Genomic DNA, 24,250 nt, shown 5'->3' on the forward strand with positions numbered 1-24,250 from the left:
CTGAATCTACACCTTGCAAAGTGTTTGCTATCTCATGGTCCCTGCCATACCATGGGATAGGCCCAATCTCATCCTCTAGAAGAGACAAACCAACAATCTTTAACATGTGAGTACAGCAAGATCAGCATGGACTTCTTCCATCAATTTCAGGTCTAAATCCATATGTATAATACATAATGGATGGCTTCAAATAAAGTCATACTTGTTTTTAGAGTCTCAAAAACCAGTTTTGGGCACTGAGTGATGATGGTTCAGTCAGGAAATACCTGCTGCGCCACATGAGGACCTGAGTTCTATCTTCCAAAACCCACATAACAAGCTGGATGTGGTGGTGGTGCACATATGTATGCCCAAGGCTAGAGAGATGAAGTCATGCTACTCGGTAAGTTTCAGGCCAATGAGTGACCTTCTCTCAAAATTGAGCTGTATGACTGGAGAAAAACATTCAATGTTGTTCTCTGGCTCTATACTACACATGTATATACATGTGTACATGCACGGATATAGACTTGATTTTAACCAAAACACATTTAGGTAATAAATCTGCAATCAACAAATATGCTTGTGAGTATATTTATAACACATACATGGTTCATCACTCACACAGTTGAGATCAGGCTGTGACCTGCTCTGAACCACTCTGGGAAGAACAGGGGCCTTCAAGTTGTCCCTTTCCTTGGTGACTCCGTTTTACAAACAGTGTTTATCTCCACTGTGAGTGCAAATGCAAGGGAAGATAAACACTATTACATGTTCTATACCACACAGAAGGAACAGATTTATAAATAACGATTTCCCCTATAAACTTATCAAAATAGACTTGGACAAATGGGTATATTAAAATGCCATAAAAACTAAAGAAGCCTGAGAACTCTCCAAAACCACCATTCTGGGGACAGGTGAGACACCCTCCCCCAAACTCCCAAAAGAAGAGGACAGCCAACACTACAGCAACTCCCACTGACTGGGATTTTGACTAGTTGGTGTGTGCCTCAAAGAAGTGACAAGAAGAGAATACCCAACTCTCCCTAGGGCTTCAGCTCAGCTTAATCTCCACTGCTGATGCAGCCTACTCAAGTTGCCATTCATTTGTCTGCCCAGACCCAGTCCCGCACTTGCTTTCATGTTCCTGATGTCCTGAGCCATGCCTCTATGACCTCCAAGGTCTGTACCATCATCTCTATGATTCAACTGAACCCCAAGGTCCAGCTCAAATCTAAGACCCTGGGTTATGACTCTGCAGTGACTCTAGCAACTTTCCAACTCAATTCATTCATAATCTTACCTAACTGATGCCCCAGTGCTCAACATCTGGATCAGCTCTTTGTCCTGCCTCCAGGAAGGCATCTTGGATCTTCCTGAATCCTGCTGTTGCCCCTTTAACCCTATTGTACAAAGAGATAAAATTACCCTGTGATATGTAATGTGTGATTTGAGAGTCATCATTAGCTGCAAAGATTGACAAAGAAGAACTTGTGTTTGCCAATGGCCAGCTATCAAGGGAAATCAGGATTACCTGAAAAATTGTAGCCCAGGAAAATAACATAGCTTGAGAATTTAATGTAATTCAGTAAATTCTGACAAATTAGGAGAACCCTACCATGTCCACACATGTCTCTGGCATAGCACTTACACCTTCTTTTAAAATTTCCTGAAAATAGATTGTAAAGGATATCAAAGAAATCAACAATTTTAAAGCATAAAAATAATTTCTTTATTTCTTAATCTCAAGTATCAACAACATTAGTTTGTAAAGTGTTTAAACTCAAAGCATAACATTATTATTATGTGATGGGGGGCACTTGGGATTTTAACTCAGGACTTCATGCATAAAATGAAAGTATTCTACTAACTGAGCAATATCCCCTCCCCTTACATTACAAAGTAAAAAAAAACTCTCCTGAAACAATTTAATGTCAAAACCCCTAATAATTAACATAAACTATTAGTTCAATAAGAATAGGAATATATTTACCAATAATTATAAATAAAGGAATCACATTGAATCACAAAATACATGATTTCTAACATTGTTATCATAAACAAATTTTTAAATGTATAATAATGACATCATTATGTATCAAATTCTAGAAACAGAAGATCAAACACTAAAAGGAGAAAGATGTCAATATTAGGAAGACACATTTCCCAGGATCTAAAAGTACTGAGATTTCCAGAGTAGAATATTTAAATATCAATTAAAATTATTCTGAGTCGTTAAATAAGGCAGATGATTAATGCATTGATATCAGACATTGTAATCAAGCACACCATTTCAATTCTTGTCTTGAGGATAATTGTAATTGAAACTGTCTGGAAAAATTCACTTTCTTCCAATCCAAACTTTGCTACTTAAAATACTAGGAAATAACATTGTATAAAGGAATTTTTAAATACCTGAATAGAGAGAATACCTTTTAAATTCAGAATAATTTTGGGTAATAGTTGCCACAGATTTGGATATGTGTGTGTGTGTGTGTGTGTGTGTGTGTGTGTACCAGAATATAGATTTTTTTCTTTTATTTAAAATAGATTCTTTTCTCATACAGTATATCCTGATTATAGCTTCCCCTCCCTCTACTCCTTCCAGTACCTCCTACCTCCCCTCCCTCCAGATCCACTCCCTTTCTATCTGTCATTAGGAAAGAACAGGCTTCTGTAGCAGGAATCTTAAAGAGTCTTATTAATAAAAATCAAACCCAAAGCCAAGTATTGGGGTGAACACTGGAAGATCAGAAAGACAGAACAAGCCACAGCTAACCTCACCTTGCCAGCTTCTCAGCTGGTCCTGTTTCCTCCTTCCTTCACTGGAAGCCTCTGTGTCCTCATCCCAATGGCTCTCAGCTGAACTGTGCTGCTCAAAACCTAAAAGCTTAACCAGCCAAATGCTTCTAGTTTCTGGTCCTCATGCCTTAAAAACCTTTCTGTTTTCTACCATCACTCCTGGGGATTAAAGGCTCGCTTTCTGGGATTAAAGGCATGAGTCACCATGCCTGGCCGTTTCCAATGTGGCCTTGAACTCACAGAGATCCAGAGGGATTTCTACCTCTGGAGTGCTAGGATTAAAGCTGTGAGTGCCACCATTTTCTAGCCTTTGTATTTAGTGGCTGTCCTGTCTCTGACCCCAGATAAGTTTATTAGGGTGCACAATATTTTGGGGAACACGATACCACCACAGGCTTCTAAGAAATAACAATCAAAATAAAATAAGATGAAACAAAAACTTTCATACTGAAGTTGGACATGGCAACCCAACAGGAGGAAAAGAGCCTTGAGAGCAGGCAAAAGAGTCAGAGACCCACTCATAGACAGGAGCTCCATAAAAATGCTACGCTAATAGCTACACTAGATATCCAGCAGACCTGGTACAGACCCATGTGGCCCTGTGCTTGCTGCTTCCTTCTCTGTTAGTTCACATGCACCTTTTTCAGTTGATTCAGAGGCCATGTTCCCTGGGTGTTCACCATCCTCTCTGACTATTACAGTCATTCTGCCTCTTCTTCAGTAAGATTCCCTAAGCTCTGAGGGGAGGATTTGATGGACTCCTCCAATTTAGACTCTCTCTCTCCACATAGTATCTGGCTGTGGATCTCTGCATCTGTTCCCATCCAGCATATAGATTTTTATACAACTCAAACTAGCCATATTTTCACATGTTTAACAAAAAAAAATCTACTCAGATGAATGGTTTACTGGTAATGAAGAGTAATGACAAATGAAAATAGGAAGAAAGAGCTAGATAATACAAGATAGATAGACAGACGGACAGACAGATGACAGACAGGCAGACAGATATTGAGATACTGTGGTTATTTGAGTGAGATGTCCTCCCCAGAACTGAGCATTTGAATACTTGGTCCCCAGTTGGTGATACTGTTTGGGTGTGTTGTTGGAGAAAGTGTGTCACTGGGAGTGGGCATTGAGAGTTTAAAGACTTGAGCCGCTTCTAGTCAACTCTCTCTGGTTTGCGCCTGTAGTTCAAGATGTGAGCCCTCAGTTTCCTGTTCCTGTCATCATCTGCTGCTTGTTGTCAACTCTCCCTGCCATGACTCTTATCTCTGCGAGCTGTGGTGGTTTGAGTAGGATTGGCCCCCCATAAACTCCTTTGTTTGAATGCTTATTCATCAGGAAGGGGTGCTACTTGAGAGGGATTAAACAGTGTGGCCTTGTTGGAGCAGGTGAGGTCTTTGGGAGGAAGTGTGTCATCGAGGGTGGACGTTGAGGTTTCAAAAGCCCAAGCCTGGCCCAGTAGCTTTCTTTCTTCCTGCTGCCTGTGGATCCAGATGAAGAACTCTCAGCTACTTCTCCAGCACCATGTCTGCCTGCATGCCACCATGCTCCCCACCATGAAGATTATGGACTGAACCTCTGAAACTGTAAGCAATCTGCAATTTAAATGCTTTCCTTTACAAGACTTGCCGTGGTTGTGGTGTCTGTTCATAGCAATAGAATATTGGCTTAGACAAACTGTGAGCCCAAATAAACTCTTCCGTCCATAAGTTGCCTTAATTGTGGTGCGTTACCAGAACAATTTGTATTAGCAATAACTAATACAAATACAAATATAGATTTTATTGCAGATACAGTTTTGATAACAGGCTGATAGTATTGAGATAATACTGAATATGACCATGAAAAAAGAACTTGGAATCAATTAAGAATGAATTGAGTGTACAATAGGTTTGTTCTTGGTTAAACCTAGGAAAGGTAGTAGAATTCAAGCACCTCACAGAATAAATGCAATGAAGCAAAAAGTAGGGCTTTTATTATAGCTTTTATAAAAGATTGATTTTTTTTTATGTTCATAAGTATTATGTGTGTGGTACCCTTTGAGGTCAAAAGAGGGGATCAAATCCCCTGGAGCTGGAGTTACAAATTGTTATGAGCCAATATGTGGGTCCTAGAAATGAACTTGGGTCCTCTGCAAAAGCAACAAGTATTCCTAACCACTGAACCATCTCTCTATCCCCTATTGTAGTTAATTTTTATATACATTACACCATGAATATCATTAACTGATAAAACAAAAACTAAGGTCTATAAATATATATGGCTACCAGCCTTATAATTTATTCAAGAAATTTCTTTAGCTTGTGACTGCATTGTATAATCATTTTAAACATTCAGCCATACTAGAAAGCACTACAATAAAAAATCTTAAATTGTTTTCAAACATGTCTGTTGCTAGAACAAACATAGTCATACACACTTTTTGTTTACTCTGTAGAGGAATGGCTTATTTTCCTTGCAATTTTCATTCCCTTTATGTGAGTTTTTGTACTTGGATTGCATAAGAACCATTTCCAGTGAGAAGCAATTCTACCTTACAGCAAGAACTAAAAAATGCCCTCGCAGTACACGAGGAGGCAGGAATTGTGCCTCCAGACCACAGATGAGTGGACAAAAGTTCACATCCTCTTTCTTCTTCAACCTTCTGTCTGGTAGAGGTGCCAATAAACAATTGAATGACCATATGCTTAATGCTGCTGGAAAGAGACAAAAATATAGTTAATTCTCAAAAATTCAAGTGCTTGCTAGCCCCTGAAAACAACTCAATAGCAAAGGAACAACAGATATGAGTCATTGAATTCAAACAAGAATTACATAAGGCTATGGAAAGTGGATCAGCATCATCAACAGCAAAAAATGAAAAGCAGTGGAATATAATATTTGTCCTAAATTGGGGAAAAACTAAAAGGCTTGGTAATAGCCAGTGTCACCCACAGTGTGGGAAAATGAATGTTCTCTTAAAAGGCTATTAAGTAGGTTAAGTGGTATTAATACAAGGTTGTAGAACATAGCTTTGTCTGCATGAATAGGAAATCTAACTAACTGTGGACTAGAAAAAGGTGTTTGTTGTAAAAACAACATCTGTAAGGATAGACACTGTGGGCTTTGTATCAGCTACTGTTTGACGACCTTCCTGCTCTTCTACTCCAGAATGTGGCATACTATTGTTCACACTTATTGTTCTATGACAGAGAAATGGCCCCAACAGCTCCAGGTGCTGCATTCAATTTGCCAGAAGAGAAAAGTCCAGGGTTTTGAGTCTGAGCCTTTACACCAGAACAGACCTTTTAGCAGCCTCCTTGAGTCTCCTCTGTTGGAAGTGGTACCCACAGCCACTCCCAGAGCAAAACCATTGAAGACTCTCAAGAGATGCACAGGCTAAACATTCTGGACAGAAAATAGCACTTGACTAAGACATAGATTTGTGTGTGTACAAATTTATATGTGATATTTTGGTAGTACCAATCAAAATGTAAGTGAATAGTACTTATTTCAGAAATTCAGGTCATAAAATATTTTCAGTAATAGTGCAAAATATACATACTTTTATAAATAACCACAGACTGTTTCATGTGAACATGTTGTGTGCCTTTAGATTATTTTAGATGCATAGTCATGCCATAATTATGAATAAAAATTAGAAATAATTTATAAATTAAACATCAACTAATAATGTATGATAGACACTTAGCAAGATGTCATGCATAATGAATGCTAAATTGATATTGAAGATTGTTTGGGGTTTTACTCTAGAGGTTTAGTCATGCTTACTTTATCCATATCAATTGATGAATATCTCCATGAATTATTGACATCTGCATAGTGGAAGAAGCTTTATAACAATCAAAAAGAACCACCTTGTTTGTCAGTATTAAAAGACACCGTTTAGAAAGAAATTGTCAAGTGTTTAAACTATATGTCCAATGTCCCCTATGTTTCCTTAAAGAATTAAGGAAAAATTAAATCGAGGAATATGATTGCTAAAACAATTTACATTTCAATGTTGTCCTGTCTGTTTACCTTTCTTGCTCACTTTAGAGTTCACTTCTCTTCTCCATAGTTTTAGTGTGGAAAGCAGAGAAATACTGTGTTTTCTGCTTAACTTGTTTAGAGTTTTTAGCACTTTCAAACATATAGGTTTTATTATTTCATTTTGAGACAGGGTTCCGTGTAGCCCAGGTTAGCCTTGACTTGGCTATGCAGCTGAAACTGGTCTTGAATTTGCCCTTCCTCCAGCTGCCTAGTGCTGGGATTACAGTTATGTGCCACCACTGGCTTGTAAACGGACGGCTTGATGGATTCATCCATTAAAAGAAGTTCTCAGGCGCTATCTCTTGAAATATAACTACTACCTTGCTCTGGCTTTGATCCTCCAGCTTTTTACAGGGTTGCTGAGGATCAAATTCAAGTCCTCACATTTGGGTGGCAGACATTTTACCAAGTTAGCTAACTCTCAAGCCTTCTGAGCACTGGCTGCTGAAGCTTCCACAAAGAGGATCATAAATCTGCTTCAATATCTCCACGTTGGCAAGCACTGCCCTTACAGTCCCACTGTAACTGCCAGAGTTTCCGGGAAGTGTGGCAGTCCACATCAATAAATAGCAAGCACTCTGGACAGCGGCTACACAGAGAAGCAGGCATCACAGCAAAGCCTCGTCTCTGGTTATGTTTTGGTCAGGTCCCTAGTCGATCCCGTGTGCATCCATCCCGAGTGTCCAGTCACGTGTGCTGTGCTCCTCGGAACTGTGACAACCTTAATGCATTTCCTTCTTCTGAGGAAGTTGCTACAGGAAGCAGAAAGCCAGATCCAATCTGAGAATGCTCAAACTGCTTTTCTTCATTCTGTGCAGCCTATGACTAGGTTTGAAGTTTCAGTTAAGGACAGGTCGAGAGCAGTGAAAAAGAAGGTAAGTGTTCTAGTATCCTCTCTATCGTCTATGGTAAAGACTAACCTTGTCTGGCAGCGGTGGCGCATGCCTTTAATCCCAGCACTCGGGAGGCAGAGGCAGGCGGATCTCTGTGAGTTCGAGGCCAGCCTGGTCTCCAAAGCGAGTTCCAGGAAAGGTGCAAAGCTACACAGAGAAACCCTGTCTCGAAAAACAAAAAAAAAAAAAAAAAAAAAAAGACTAACCAACAGCAACTTGGGGAAGAAAAAAGGGTTTATTTCATCTCATGGTTACAGTCTATCAAGGCAGGAATTCAGGAGCGGAACCTCGGCAGAATCTGAAGCAGAAGCCATAGAGGAACATTGCTTATTGGCTTGCTCCTCAGGCTTACAGCCAACTTCCTTCTTTATACCTTCCAGGACCACCTGCCTAGGGATGGCACTGCCCACAGTGGCTGGGTCCTCCCACCCACTCATAAAACAAGAAAATACCTCACAGACTTGCATACAGACCAATCTGATGGAGGTGTTTTTCAGTAGAAATTCCTCTTCCCAGATAACTCCAGCTCATGTCAAGGTAAACAGGACAGTAAGAGCGACTGTAAGTTCACACAGGAAAAACCTGCTTATGAAAGTAACTAATGGCTAACACAAAAGTCAGAGCGTACATATATGTACAATATAATAGATTGTCCTTTTTTTCAACTTATTGATTCTTTGTGGATTTCACATCATGCATTCCAAACCCACTTATCTCCCTGTCCCCGTCCTCTGGGATCCATCCTCTGCCCTTGCAACCTCCCCCCGAAATCAAAACCAAATTTAAAAGAAAACCAAAAACCAAACCAAACATCAAAACAAAAAGACAAAAAGTAAGAAAAAACTTATCGTGGAAGCTGTAGTGCGGCCTGTGGAGTCGCACAGTTTACCCTTATGTCCATTCATCTTTACTTGCAAGTGTTCATTGCCATGAGTCATTGGTCTGGCTGGAGGCCTCTGGGTTCTGCTACACCACCAATGACGGGCCCTCGGTGGGGCTCCTCTCGGATATCCTGTTGTCCTGTGTCACGTGGAGCCTGCTGTTTGGGATCTGTAGGTTCGTCCCCTTCACATGCTCCACCAGTTTACAGATTAATGGCTGTTGGGGTGGGCCAACTCTCAGCCCTGGTTCTGGGCCTGGGTGGTAGCTAGGTTGGCTGGCCCACCAGCTTTTCCTCATCATCACTACCCAAGTGAGCTCTCCAGTGCTACCTTGTGTAGCTCACCCAACGCAGCCCGCAACAAAAAGCAGGGCCAGTTCTCCTGCTCTCAGGGCCTCAGATCCGGGTCACCCAGACTCACATCACCAGGGCCAGTTCTACAAGATGCAGGGCCCTCCCTCCTGGTTGCTGTAGGGGGTATGGGAGCCTGGTTGGGTCAGCTCCCCTACTCTCAGGGCTGACTACTTTGCACCCCTAACAACAGGGACAGCTCTAGTGTGCTGCCCAGGTGAGATGAATGCCTGTGGTGAGGGGGTGGGGGGAGCCATCTTTCCCAAGTGCAGGGACTAGCTCTCCCCTGAGGGGTAGGACCAGCTCGCCTGTTGCAGTATCAAGCGAAGGGCAGGACCAGGTATCCCAGAGCCCGTGAAGGGTGGGGTGGGCTCAGTGCAACATGGCTCCAGTGAGTCCCTGTGCTAACACGGGCCATGGGCCTCATCCCAGGCCCTAGCTGCAGCAGGACCATGGACCCAGACATGGTCCTAGGCAGCATCCCGGGCCCAGATGTCACCATGGTTTCAAGTGGCAGCATGGGCCACTCAGACTAGCATGGCCCCAGGTGGCAGACCACAGGCCCCTGGACAGCCCCCAGTGGGGCTAGGAGACACAAACATCGACATATGCCCCCTCAGCTGCTCCAGGATCAAGACCTTGCCCTTGGTCATAGCCCTAGACTCGGGTGGCCAGCAGGTCATTCCCTTTAGTCACCTCTCCAGATCCGCCCCTTTCCCCAGCCTGCAAACCATTCCACCTCTCCCTCTCTTCTGCCCCCCACCCTGTACTCTCTGACCAGGTTGGTGCCTGATCACCTGGCACCAGGCCTCTTGGTTGGGTCACAGGTCAGTGCTTGGCTGAGTCTTGCCCACTCAAGGTCGGCCAGGCATGGCAAGGAGCTCTTGCCTTTCCTCTCTCCTGTGCCCGGGCCTAGAGACCTTGGGCAGCGCTTGATATGATGATGCTGGACACCTCTGGTGCCTGATGAACCACTGGTTGACTGTGGCTTTCCCCAGATCAAGAAGCCTGGCATGGGGGAGGGGGTGGTCTGTGTCCTCTGCCAATTCAGGCCCAGAGGGGGTCGGGTGGCTGCTGGTTGATTGCGCCCCACCCCCAGACCAAGAAGTCTAGGGGTAGCCATCACTAGTATCTTGTTTCTTAATCTGAGTAGTGAGTGTTAAATACATGTTTGTTTGTTTGTTTTTTAATTAATGTTCTGAAATACACATATACATGTGTTTTCTCTATGTTACTCGATTTCTACTGTGTGGCAAAACACAAAGAACATATAGGCCATAGACCAACTCCAGGGAAGTAACCTCTAAGCTTTTAGAATGTCCTGCCTGGTAAGAGTGTGTTCATTTACCCTAACCCCTAAGGCAGTCCATGCTTGCAGTGTGTTTGATGGTGGGAGCACTGGACTAGGGCTATCAGCCTGACTTCTAGAGAGGCTGGGTGTAGCTGACGTTTTCCTGTGTCCCACCCAGTCCACAGCCGCTCAGACCCAAGTGAACACACAGAGGCTTATATTAATTAAAACTGCTCAGCCATTAGCTCAGACTTACTACTGACTACCTCTGACACTTGAACTCAGCCCATTTCTGTTCATCTATATGTCACCACGTTTTCCGTGGCTTTACCTGTGTGTCATTACATGCTGCTCCCTGGATGGCAGGCTGGCGTCTCCCGACTCAACCTTCCTCTTCCCAGAATTCTTCCCATCTGCTTGTCCCACCTATAATCCTGCCTGCCTACTGGCCAATCAGTGTTTCATTTATCAACCAATCAGAGCAAAACATATTCACAGCATTCAAAACATCTCACAGCAGCTGGGTATGAGGGTCAGACATTCCAGTTGTCAGTGACACAGGTGTGGGTGACCCCAGAAGAATCCTGGGCATTAGGACATGGCTGGTGTCCTGCGTGGCCGCCCCCCATGCATGTTGACACCATCATGAGACAGACAAGCACTGCCCTTGCTCTATAGGCTGAGGATAGATGGCAGCCATCCCCCATGTCTGAGATGTCACCCTACCTGCTTGTTCCTTTGTTGATTTTATTCTTTACCTTTGGCTGAAATCAGCTGAAACTGTGAGCAAAGCAGCTTTGTGGAGTTCTCTAACTCATTCAAGGGGGACTTATGGCCCCCTAGAGGCTACTGGTCTGAAGTAGTTTGTAAGATGTCTTCAAAATAACATAATAAAAGAAAATTCCCCTAAGTCTGCAGAATACATGAACATTTGTGTTGCATGGAAAGTTTATTTGAATGAAAAAATATGGTGAGCAGTGCTGGAGAGATGGCTTAACAATTAAGACTATCCTCTTTCAGAGGACCCAAGGTGGATTCTAAGCACCTACATCAGTTTGCTCACATCTGCCTGTAACTCCAGCTCTGGGGTATCTGATTCCTCCTCAGGGCTCCACAGACATTGCACTCACATGCACACACACACACACACACACACACACACACACACACACACACACACAGAAATAGGTGAAAATAAAAATACATCTTAAAAATCTACATGAAGACATGTCATAAAAAGGTTATTGGTCATCAAGCATAATGAGAGCAAAGAAATCTTAACTCATCCAGGGAAAATGCAATTCACTTATGAGGGAAAATGCTGATATTAAATTCTAAGGGATAATATAAAACCATATAAAAATCTAAAGAAAAATTACATCATTGATTTTCTTTAAGTAAAAGACAGGAATTCTTAATCAAGGAAACAATTTGGGGACAGAGCACCCACGAGCCTTCACCACAGTAATACCATGGTCAGATCTATGCAAGCAAAAGATAAACCAAAATAAAGATCTCTGGAAAAGACATGCTAAACAAAAGTGATGAGAACTAAGAGTTGGGTTCATGTTAGTGTAGAGCCATGCTTGAACAAACAAACAGTAATGGGTACCCTGTGAACAGACAAGGGAAGATGGCATGGTGATTTGAAAGAAAATGGCCCCCAAAGGGAGTGGCACCAATAGGAGGTATGGCTTTGTTAGAAGAAGTGTGTCACTGTGGGGGTGGGCTTGAAGTCTCTTGCTTAAGCCTACTTCAGTGTGACATCTTGTCTGCAAGATGCAGTCAGCACCACATCTGCCTACAGGCAGCCTTGCTCCTTGTCATGATGATAATAGACTGAACCTCTGAAACTGTAAGCAAGCCGTCTCTATTAAATGTTTCCTTTATAAGAGCTGCCCTGGTCATGGTGTCTCTTCATAACAAGAGAAAACCCTAAGTAAGACAGATAGGTACCCTGTGAACAGACAAGTGTTGTAGAATATTATTTTAGCGATGTAAAGATGTGTTACATTTGTTTATGCTGCAGAATATTACTTTAACTATGTGAAAGTGTGTTACACTTGTTTATGCTGCTTTTATTAATGATGTAAAGATGTGTTATGTTTGTTTATGCTGCATTTGCTTAATTATGTAAAGATGTGTTGCATTTGTTTCACCTTGCCTGCCTAAGGCACCTGATTGGTCTAATAAAAAGCTTAACAGCCAATAGCTAGGCAGGAGGGAGATAGGCAGGGCTGGCAAGCAGAGAGAATAAGTAGGAGGATGAATCTAGGCTTGAGAGAAAAGCAGGAGGAGAGAATGAGGGGGAAAGAGAGGGTCATGCCTGGGACCAGAAACCAGGCAGCTGCCAGTCATGGAAACAGCAGGAAAGTAAGATATATAAAAGAAAGAAAGAAAGAAAGAAAGAAAGAAAGAAAGAAAGAAAGAAAGAAAGAAAGAAAGAAAGAAAGAAAGAAAGAAAGAAAGAAAGGAGAGAGGGGGAGGGAGGGAGGGAGGGAGGGAGGGAGGGAGGGAGGGAGGGAGGGAGGGAGGGAGGGAGGGAGGGAGAGAAGGAAGGTGGGAGGGAGGGAGGGAAGGAAGGAGGGAGGGAGGGAGGGAGGGAAGGAAGGAGGGAAAGGAAGGAAGGAAAGAAAGGAAGGAAGGAAAGAAAGGAAGGCAAAAATCTCTGAGGCAAAACATAGATAAAGAGAAACAAATTAAAATAAGAGATAAGCTAAGGTCATGGGTTCAAAACTAATAAGTGTCCATGTCATGATTTGGGAGCTGGTTGGTGGCTCAAAAGACAAAGCCTGGTACAGACAAGGGATGATGGGTACAGAGCAGGGTACCACTGTCACTGCTTTGACTAAATGAAAGTTTAAAAAAAATGGAAAGATGTAATTAGGAAGGAGATGTGACAGGGAAGAAAATATGTGCTTCTCCAACTTTTAACAGCAGAGAGCTGTGACACTATCTCTTCTTTTTCTTCTCCTCCTCCTTCTTCCTCTTCCTCTCCTCCTCCTCCTTATTCTTACTCTTCTCCTTCTTTTCAAAAATGGACCTAATCCCAAAACATTACTTCCACCTCTGATGCTTCATAATGGTTTTCTTTAAAAACAAATCTATGTGATTGAGCTAATACTAAAGATAGCTCTAGCATCTATGACTCACCAGTCCTGGTACATACATTTCTAAGTGTTTTATGGTATCACTTACTAATCCTTGGGACATCTTTTACCTTACAGGTCACAATGACAAGGCACAGAAATTCAAAGCGATGTGTTCATATCCCTAAAGGGAGTTTAAATGGTGAGTCCCAGTAGTATTTTGTTCATATACAGGACCAGCTTTATGTTGAGACTTCATTTGTCTCCCTCTGTTAATGAAACTAATCAACTCTGTTTTATATGGGAAAAAAAGACTGTGTGTGGCCTAATCTCATATTTATAAAAAATGACTTCTTTTAACTAGCTGCTCTTCTGATGATTTATATGCACAGGGATCTTCTGAAGGTTCAAACTGAGGGTGTCATGTTTTATACACTACATTTTTCTATATTGTTTTAATATCTGTAATTAGTGCTTGAAGTAGTTTGTAAAGGCACGGCTTCAAATTTTTCAAAGGAATCTAGTCCTCTTGGAGAATTGTGAATGAGCAGCTATTTAAACCACTTTTGCTAATCAAACTGAACCAATGGGGCTGGAGAGGTGGCTCAGTGGTTAAAAGTTCTCCTTGCTTTTCCAGAGGATCTGAGTTTGATTCTAAGCACCCATGTCTGGCAGCTCATAACCATCTGTCACTCCAGCTCCAGGATGCTACACTCTGCCCTTCTCAGGTACTTGCACTGATGTGCACATACCAACATGCAGACACACATCTACACATAAATTTTAAAGAATAACTCTTTAAAAATATTTTTAAAGATGTATGAGTAGGGACATTTGTTTTTGTAAAAATACACAATTAGCAATATAATACAAAATGCATTGAACTATGTAAAATGGTGTATATTGTGTGGGGAGTTAGTTTGAGTCAGACAGAAAGATATAGAACTCCATTTTCCCAATATATTAGCAATCTCTTTGAATGTTATATAGTAGATTATTTTTTATTTCTGATTGTTTGATTCATTATCATCCATAACTATATTATTGATATGGTTAAAACTTGTATATTCTTTCTGAATGGAGATGGAGGAGGAGTGGATGGGGAAGGGGGCAGATGGGAGATGGGGGAGGAAATGGGAGGAGGGGAGGGAGGGAAAACTGTAGTCAGTGTGTAAAATAAGTGAAAATAATGTTAACTAAATAAAATAAGTAAATTTTAAAAACTTGTATATTCATTTGGAGAATGATGATGGTAAAGATATATTTGTGTCTGTCCCTTATAGAGGTTCCCTGACAACTCTTGATGTTAGGTGTTGTGTGGGTGTTTGGGGCTAATGTTAAGCATCATGTGGGTGTTTGGGCTTTTTTTCACTACCTTTTTCCTTTGTTGATGACTGCCTAAAGCCTGGCTCTGGAAAATCTCTTGAGATTGAAGAAAATGGGGCTTTTGATATGGACTCATTTTGCCTGAAAGGCAAAAATTTTTTTTTTGAAGAGTGAGTTGAAGGAGAAGAAAGGAATTGATTGCATGCTGACCTGTGGCAGCTCAGGTGGGTGGATTTGCCCAGCTGTAGGAACATTTCCCTTCTGGGAAGGGCCTGCCTCAGGAACACCTTGTTCCTGCCCCTTCTCTAAACCCAGAACTTACTGCTCCATGTGGGCTGCAGAGTTTATTAGAAATGTAGTCATGTCCCCCCTTGTAAATACACACTGTTATTGAGAACTCGGGGGATCCTTATGTGGATTAAAGCATTACTATCACTGCTCAGAGAACGTTTCATTTCTCCTTCACCTCCTGACCCCCCAGTTGATCAAATGAGTAAGTGCATAGAACTTTGAGGGCCCATTTCAGACTGCCCACTGTGGAAGACCCTTCAGTTCACCCTGGAGCACTGTGAGGCTTAGCAGGAGCCTCTAAAAAGAACTAACCTACACTCCTCACCACAGGCTACGTCCTACACAGTCAGGAAGGATGAAGTGATGGATGCTGATGCTTAGCTTGCTGTCTCCTTTGTATTCAGTCCAGGACCCAAGTCCAAGGAATGGTGCCTCCCACAGACAAAGTGAATTCCAACTTCAGTTAACCTAATCTAGAGAAACCCTCATGGGTGTGCCCAAAGATTTGTCTCCTAGACGATTCTAGATCCTGTAGAGCTGGTTGATAATAGTAACCATTATATATGCATGTGTATCACATGACATCCTACTGTAAACGTCAACTAGAAATAATCAACATATAAATTTGCATCATTGTGACCATGTGACTTAGATGTCCTTGAATTGCCTTTTCAGCATGCTGGCTTCCAAATTCTTCTTCCTCCTCCTCCTCCTCCTCCTCTCTTCTCCTCCTCCTCCTTCTCCTCCTCTTCTTCCTCCTCCTCCTCTTCTTACTTCTTCTTTTCAGTGTTAAGATTAAACTCAGGGCCTTGAGCATTTCAGAGAGTGTTCCACTAAGCTTAGTTCTCCAAGCTTCTGTGTTTGAAACACAGTCCAGTCCAGGTGAAATTGCCTTGAATAAAAAAAATATATATCAGCTGATAATCGTGTGTGTGTGTGTGTGTGTGTGTGTGTGTGTGTGTGTGTGTTGCTGTTGTTGTATTAAAGTTAAAAGCTTAACAGAACTCATAACTAGAATGTAGAGGAAAGCTTAAATTGTTCTTTTAGTTATAATAATGATGAAATTAAAAACTGAAGTGAATTATTAAAGTGAACTGAAAATAAGTATATTATCATTAAAAAATAAAGAACAAAACAAAAAAGTAGTGTTCTGTTAATTCAAGGGCTCAGATGTCTTTAACAAGGAACGTAGAAGTAGAGAACACTGATGCAATTATGTAATTCTACCAAATTACCAAATTTACCAGGAAATAAAGTTCATAGACATTTAGTTAATAAGATACGTGCTTTCTCAAGTTGCACCTACAATATGCCATTAATAATTCGATTTCCCTAGTTACTGCAGATAACAAGAATGTTTTACATTTCTGTTGAAGGTTTAATGCCTTCACCTATTTTTATAAATGAAGACCTGAATTCCACACAACTATCTCTGTCTCTTTCTCTCTGTCTCTCTCTGTGTGTCTCTCTGACTCTCTGTCTCTCTCCATCTCTCTGTCTCTATCTCTGTCTCTCTCGCCAGACCGGTGATTGATTATGGGATATAAACTCTAGTATACTTGTCTGGAAAGCAGACTATGCCCTAGATAGCTTATTTTAAAACTTAAAAGTGTTAGGCTGAAGTAAAATTAAAAGTTAAAAGTATATGTGGAAGCACATACCTGTAATCCCCATACTTATGAGGCAAGTACAGGGAAATCAGGAATTCAAGACTATCCTCAGCTATATAGTAAGTTAGAGGCCAGCTTGGGCTACATGATATGCTGTCTCAAAATAAAATCAAGAAAACAAAAATTAAAAAGATTATAATTGAAAAGGTTATTCAAATCTCCAACTACTTAAAAATGATGTGAGCATTCAGAAATTCCAGTGGTATTTCAATTTAAGTGCTGAATTTCAGTTAAATGAAAATTTTAATTTTTTACCTTTGGAGAAAGAGGGTAGAAAACTGGCCAAGAAAGGAATGAGAGTACTTCCTTTGGGGTTAGCAAAATTCTAGGTGATGGGGGGGGGGTGTTGATTTGAATAAGAATGGCCCCCATAGGCTCACAGATTTGAATGCTTCATCATGGGAGTGTCACTATTAGGAGATGTGGTCTTGTTGGAGAAAGTGTGTAACTGAGGGTGGGCTTTGAGGTTTCAAAAGCCCAAGCCAGGCCCAGTGGCTCTCTCTCTTCCTGATGCCAGTGAATCCAGATGTAGAATGCTCTGCTACCTCTCCAACAACATGTCTGCCTGTGTGTTGCCATACTTCCCACCATGACAATAATAGACTAAATCTCCAAAACTATAAGCCAGCCCCAGTTAAATGCTTTCCTTTAAAAAAGTTGCCATGGTCATTGTGTTTCTTCACAGCAACAGAACTTTGACTGAGATAGGAGGAATGGTTGGGATACATAACACCATAAGTGTGGGAAAGTATCCCTGATAGAATCTGGCCATATATTCAATGTTTGCTATCATTTTTAAACTTTTCTCTATGCATAAAGTTTCCGGTTTGTTATAAAATATCATATATAAAGTATTACTTTATATTAAGAAAATATAATAAAGTATGGGGAAGTGCCAATTATTTTAAATGCAGTTTAAACTCAGTATCTGGTGGAAAGCCCATGTCTAGACACACAAATCACCCATGTCTGCTGCAGAAACAGTCTGCTGAAATATTACACCCAAAGAAGACAGAGAGGGTTTTGAAGTTCAGTGCCTGTTTCTTGAAAACTTTCTGATGAACCTAACTTCTGTACATCCAACCTTACTAAGATAGTTGACTTATTTTCTCTGGCTATTTAAGAAGTAAATTTTGTGTTTAGGATAACTGATTGTTAGTTAATTCCTTTATAATCATAAAAACAAATATTTCATTTTTTTAAAACATGGGTTTTTTTTTTATTTATATGTACCTGGGTGTTGGAAGTACCAGTAGAGGCCAGAAGAGGGTATCAGATCTGTAGCAGGATTCTTAAAGGTTCTTATTAATAAAATCAAACCCGAGGCAAGTTATTGGGGTCCATGCTGGTAGATCAGAGAGACAGAACTAGCCACAGCTATCTCACCTCGCCGGATCCTCAGCTGGTCTTGTCTCCTCAGACTGGAGGCCTCTGAGTCCTCATCCGGAATGAATCTCAGCTGAACTATGTTGCTCCATAGCCTGAATGCTTAACCAGCCACATGCTTAACCAGCCAAATCCTCTAGTTTCTGGTCCTCACGCCTTATATATCTTTCTACTTTCTACCACCACACCCTGGGATTAAAGGCTGGCTTTCTGGGATTAAAGGTGTGTGTCACCATGCTTGGCTATTTCCAATGTGACCTTGAACTCACACAGATCCAGAGGGATTTCTATCTCTGGAATGCTAGGATTAAAGGCGTGTGCTATCACTGACTAACTAGTGGCTTGTCTGTTCTCTGACCCCAGGTAAGTTTATTAAGGTACACAATATTTTGGGGAACACAATACCCCCACATCTCCTCTCTTTTTGTCTAAAATTAAAAAAGCTTATAACTAATACAAGAAAAACTATCTTCAATAAGTATATGCAATATATACAGCCAAAATTACATTAATGATGTCTAGTCCATTAACATTTTTTCAGATAAAGCTCCATTATATATATTAACAATGTCCAGTCCAGTAACATCTGATAAACTCAGATCAAAAAATTTTCATTACTTATCTTATTTAAAACAAGTAGTTCCTTTTTAAAAGTAGATTCCATAATCTCCCTTTTTACCTTATCATATCCATATTTTCTCTTCTTTCTTTTCATAATAGATTCAGTAGTCTACCTTTTGTCATTTTTATATCTTCCCCTTTTTCTTCAGTGTAGATTCAATGATCTACCTATTTATCCTATTATTTATCTTCTTTCTCAGAGTAGATTCAATGATCTATCTCATATCTTATTCTCTTTTTCTTTTTGCTTTCTAGGGGTGAAGATATCTCTAGGGAATCTTGAAAAGAAAAATTTTAGGTTAATTGTCAAATTCTAGGAGAGGTAACTATATCCTTCATTATCCAGTCTGTGTATAATGCCAAAGTTTAGGGTTTATCTCAAGTCCTTATTCAAGTAGTCTTTGAGACTGAATCATCTCAGCTAGTCATCTCAAAATTGCTCTGAGCATCTTGTAGTTCATAGCTGATCTGTGGATGATGTTTGTCAGCTTAATATTATTATTGTCCACGTGGAATTGTTGTTGTTGTGGGGCCCCATCTTCTTTCTGGAGACTTCAGTTGATGTTAGGCCAGGCCGTGATTTCCTGCAGAAAACTGATAAGAGACTCGAACACAAAAACATATATATGCAGCTAGCCTTTTTTCTAGAATTAGTTAGTACTCTATGTGACCATTCATATCTTAACAAAGTTTAAAATGTATATATATATTAATATAATATATATTAATCTTGTAAATTTTGATATAAAATTTATACTTTGAGAACAGTTTAAAGAATCAGAATAGAATCAAAGAGTTGAGATTAGTAATAGAATAGTCCCTTAATTAATTTTGCTTTTGTCCTGTACCATAGCAGAAAATGGCTCTTATTCTGGCATGATACAGGGAGTTTGCATTTTCCTTTTAACAACATGCTTGATTTTAAAGAAGGAGAGAGCCATTCTCCAACTCCAAAGTCAGCTTTAAATTTTAATTGAACTGGGACTGTTAGAAGACCAATAGTGTTAAATCTTTAGAGAAAAGCAGAAACAAACATTTAGGAAGACATAAAATTTTTTTTAGATAATATATACCCATACACCGTTTCACTCTGTTTCTTGGGATAGATGATTTGTCCCTTTTCTTCAGTTGTCTCATTTGTCCAGTGTTCTTCAGATTCCTTAACCTTCATTCTCCTAAAAGACAAAAACAAAAACCTTTCCCCAAGACTAATTTTGGGGATGTTTCCTTTTGACAAGTTATTATCAGATTAAATGAAAAGGCATGTGTTATTGATACAAGTTAGTTTAAATTGGATGTTCATGCTGGTTGATGAACTATCACCTCCTCTAATTAAGAGGTCTCTCTTGTTCAAATCGAACCTTTATCAATTTTGATGGTACCCACAGCTTATCTTCTCCTGTAGAAATAAAAGCAAAACCACGTCCCCAATGTAATACATACCCTGGTTTCCATTCTGAGGTCAGCACATCCTTAAAGTATATAGGCTGATTTAATTCTGTAGTTTTTTCTATTATCCAATGTCTCTCTGCAGCTGTTGTTCCTTTCTCATTGGCATTCAGAAAATTCAAAGTTAGAAGAGCATTATGCAGTCTATTTCTGGGGGTTTTTGTTACCCATTTCTGTTTATTTAGCATATCCTTTAGAGTTCTGTTTGATCTTTCTATAACTGCTTGACCTGTAGGATTATGTGGTATGCCTGTAATATGCTTTATATTGTAATAAGCAAAAAACTGTTTCATTTTAACAGAGACATATGATGGAGCATTGTCAGTTTTGATTTGTGCAGGTATACCCATGATGGCCATAACTTCTAGCAAATGAGTGATTACAGAATCAGCTTTTTCAGAACTCAAAGCAGTTGCCCATTGAAATCCTGAATAAGTATCGATAGTGTGGTGTACATATTTCAATTTTCCAAATTCTGCAAAGTGAAACACGTCCATCTGCCAGATTTCATTTCTCTGAGTACCCTTTGGGTTACATCCTGCTGGTAATGGCGTCTGATTGTAGAAGGAACAAGTAGGACATTTCTTTATTATTTCTTTGGCTTGTTGCCAGGTTATGGAAAAATCCTTTTTTAAACCTTTACTATTAACGTGATGTTTTTTATGAAATTCTGAGGCCTCCAGCACATTTCCTATCAATAATTTATCAATCTCTTCATTGCCTTGTGCTAGAGGGCCTGGCAGACCAGTATGGGATCGAATGTGAGTTATATATAAAGGATGATTCCTTTTCCTGATTGTATCTTGTAATTGAATAAATAGTGAAGTTAATTCTGAAGCATCAGGGATAAATTCTGCAGTCTCAATATGTAACACCACTCTTTCAGCATACTGAGAGTCAGTTACTATGTTGAGAGGTTCTGAAAAATCCATTAATACCAACAGAATAGCATACAATTCTGATTTTTGCACTGAATTATACGGACTTTGAACCACTTTACTTAAATTTTCTGATTTGTAACCTGCCTTTCCTTCTTTGTTGGCATCTGTATAAAATGTACGAACTCCAGATATGGGTTTTTGCCGTACAATTCGAGGCAAGATCCATTCAGCTCTCTTTATAAGATCAATTCTATTGCTTTTGGGATATTTGCTGTTAATTTCTCCCAAAAAATTACTGCAAGCTCTTTGCCAAGGTTCACTTTCTGTCCATAATTTTTCAATGTCCTCCTTAGTTAATGGTACGACAATTTCTGCTGGGTCTATGCCTGCTAATTGACGAAGTCTCATTTTTCCTTTGTAAATCAAGTCAGAGATTTTTTCCACATAAGTTTTTAATTTTTTATTTGGTTTATTTGGTAAAAATATCCATTCCAATATAATATCTTCCCTCTGCATTAATATTCCAGTAGGAGAACGCCTAGAAGGTAAGATAACCAAAATGCAATCCAGCTTTGGATCAATACGATTCACGTGTCCTTCATGCACTTTCTTTTCTACCAAGGCTAATTCTTTCTCAGCTTCAGGTGATAATTCTCTTGGACTATTTAAGTCCTTGTCACCTTCTAAGGTTTTGAACAAATTAGTCAGTTCATCATTTTTTACCCCAACAATAGTTCGTAGATGAGAAATATCTCCAAATAATCTTTGAAAGTCATTAAGAGTCTGTAGTCTATCTCTCCGAATTTGCACCTTTTGGGGTCTAATTTTTTGTAGCTCTATTTTATATCCTAAATAATTAATAGAATCTCCTCTTTGTATCTTTTCAGGAGCAATTTGTAATCCCCAGCGAGGCAAAATTTTCTTTACTTCTTCAAACATTATTTCTAAAGTATCTGCATTTGAGTCAGCTAGTAAAATATCGTCCATATAATGATAAATTATAGATTTAGGAAATTTTTTACGTATCACTTCCAATGGCTGTTGTACAAAATATTGGCACAGAGTTGGGCTATTCAACATTCCCTGTGGGAGGACCCTCCATTGAAATCTTTTAACTGGTTGAGAATTATTATAAGTAGGCACTGTAAAAGCAAATCTTTCTCTGTCTTTTTCTTGTAAGGGTATTGAAAAGAAACAGTCTTTTAAATCAATAACTATGAGAGGCCATCCTTTTGGTAACAGAGTAGGCAAAGGCATCCCAGATTGTAGAGAACCCATTGGCTGAATTACTTTGTTAATTGCCCTAAGGTCTGTTACCATTCTCCATTTACCAGATTTCTTTTTAATAACAAATACAGGAGAATTCCAAGGGCTGGTTGATTCTTCAATATGCTGAGCATTTAACTGTTCTTCTACCAGCTCTTCTAAAGCCTGGAGTTTCTCTGTTGTTAAAGGCCATTGCTGGACCCATACAGGCTTGTCTGTTAACCATTTTAAAGGTAGAGCTGTTGGTGTCTTTGGAAGATCATCAGTTATTGTGCCCTGTTCTTGTATAATATGGATGGCTGGTGACCACTCATTAGAACAATATCTTCTAATATTTCTCTCAGTAACATGTGCTAGTTTATGATTTGTTTCTGAGATTGGAGGGATGTTAATCTGAGTATTCCATTGTTGCAACAAGTCTCGACCCCACAGGTTCATAGTTATGTTAGCCACATATGGTTTTAATTTTCCTCTCTGTCCTTCTGGACCTATACATTCGAGCCATCTTGCACTCTGTTTCACCTGAGATAATGTCCCAATTCCTAACAGTTGAACGTTTACCTCCTGAAGAGGCCAAGTTGGATGCCAAAATTCTGGTGCAATTATGGTAACGTCCGCACCTGTGTCTACCAGACCAGACAACAAAACACCATTTATTTTTATCGTTAATTTTGGTCTTTGTTCATTAATAGAAGTTTGCCAAAAAATTTTCTTTATGTTTTCTCCTGAATTTTCTATTCTCTCTGTTTCATCATTCTGACCAGCATGATTTATTCCAATAGGCATTTGGTTATTTAATCGCTCTCCAGAGCAGGCATTTCCTCTATGGCTGCCGGAAAGGTTTGAACTGGATTTGCACTGGGGGCCTGCCTGAGGCCCCTCTGGGAGTTTCCCGAAGACTGAGGCAAAGGATTACCCTGTCTGTCCTTTGTTGATCTACATTCGTTGGTCCAGTGTTTTCCCTTACCACACCTTCTGCATACTCCAGAAGGAAGGGGCATTCTGTTGCCATTGTTCCTTGAAGAAACATTGTTTCTGGAAATGACCTGTCTACAGTCCCTTTTCAAATGTCCTTGCTTTCCACATCCAAAACATCTAACACTCCTCAAACCTTTTGAAATTACTTCTCCTACCCATGTATCATCATGCTCATCAGCTTCAACATTAATTGTTTCTCTAATCCAATCTTCCATAGGTGCAGATCTTGCCCTTAATGGCCTGATTATTCTTTTGCATGCTGCATTCGAATTCTCAAAGGCCAAAGATTCAATTATTGCCTTACCAGCTTCTGAATCCGAGACCGTTCTCTTTACTGCTGAAGCCAGTCTTTGTAAAAAATCTGTAAAAGACTCTTTTGGGCCTTGCTTCACCTTTGTAAATGACTCAGATTTTTTTCCTGGTTCCTCAACTTTGTCCCATGCATTCAAGGCTGCCGTTCGACATAAAATTAGGGTTTGGACATCATATAAACATTGTGCTTGTGCTGAAGCATATTGGCCTTCGCCCATAAGCTGATCCTGGCAAACTTGTACTCCTTTATCCCTCCACTGTTTTTCTATGTTTTTAGCCTCCTCCTTAAACCAAGTCAGAAATTGAAGTCTCTGGCTGGGTTCCAGAACACCTTGTGCGAGGTCCCGCCAGTCCTGTGGTACTATCCTATTATATGTTGACCAAGTGTTTAACATTTGCTTTACATATGGGGAATGCATGCCATAAGATACTATTGCCTCCTTAAACCTTTTTAAATCCAACATTTCAATTGGAGCCCAAGTATTTTGTGTAGCTATTTGATCAGGCATCTGCTGTACTGTTACAGGATAAATTAAGGGTGACTGTGTGAAAACAGGCTTTCTTTCTGCAACCTTATGATCCCGACTTGAAACAACTTCACTGTTAATTTCTTCTGTCTGAATTTTTACAGGTTTAACAAGTTCTTCTAACGCTGTTATCCTGGCACTTAAATGGACTATCTTTTTAAATATTAAAATGTGGATTATTATAGTGATGAGGTGCATAATTCCACCAATACTAATA

General features: G+C 40.1%; 1 long non-coding RNA gene across 1 annotated transcript; it reads left to right on the top strand.

The window, feature by feature from the left end:
- Positions 1-475: 475 nt before the first annotated feature.
- On the top strand, positions 476-14,417 carry LOC143273478 (uncharacterized). Its single transcript, XR_013051601.1, has 3 exons — positions 476-4,376; positions 13,465-13,528; positions 13,964-14,417. It is a non-coding gene; the product is annotated as an uncharacterized LOC143273478 (long non-coding RNA).
- Positions 14,418-24,250: the final 9,833 nt, after the last annotated feature.

Source organism: Peromyscus maniculatus, chromosome 5, assembly GCF_049852395.1.
Source record: "Peromyscus maniculatus bairdii isolate BWxNUB_F1_BW_parent chromosome 5, HU_Pman_BW_mat_3.1, whole genome shotgun sequence".
Classification (NCBI taxonomy): Eukaryota; Metazoa; Chordata; class Mammalia; order Rodentia; family Cricetidae; genus Peromyscus; species Peromyscus maniculatus.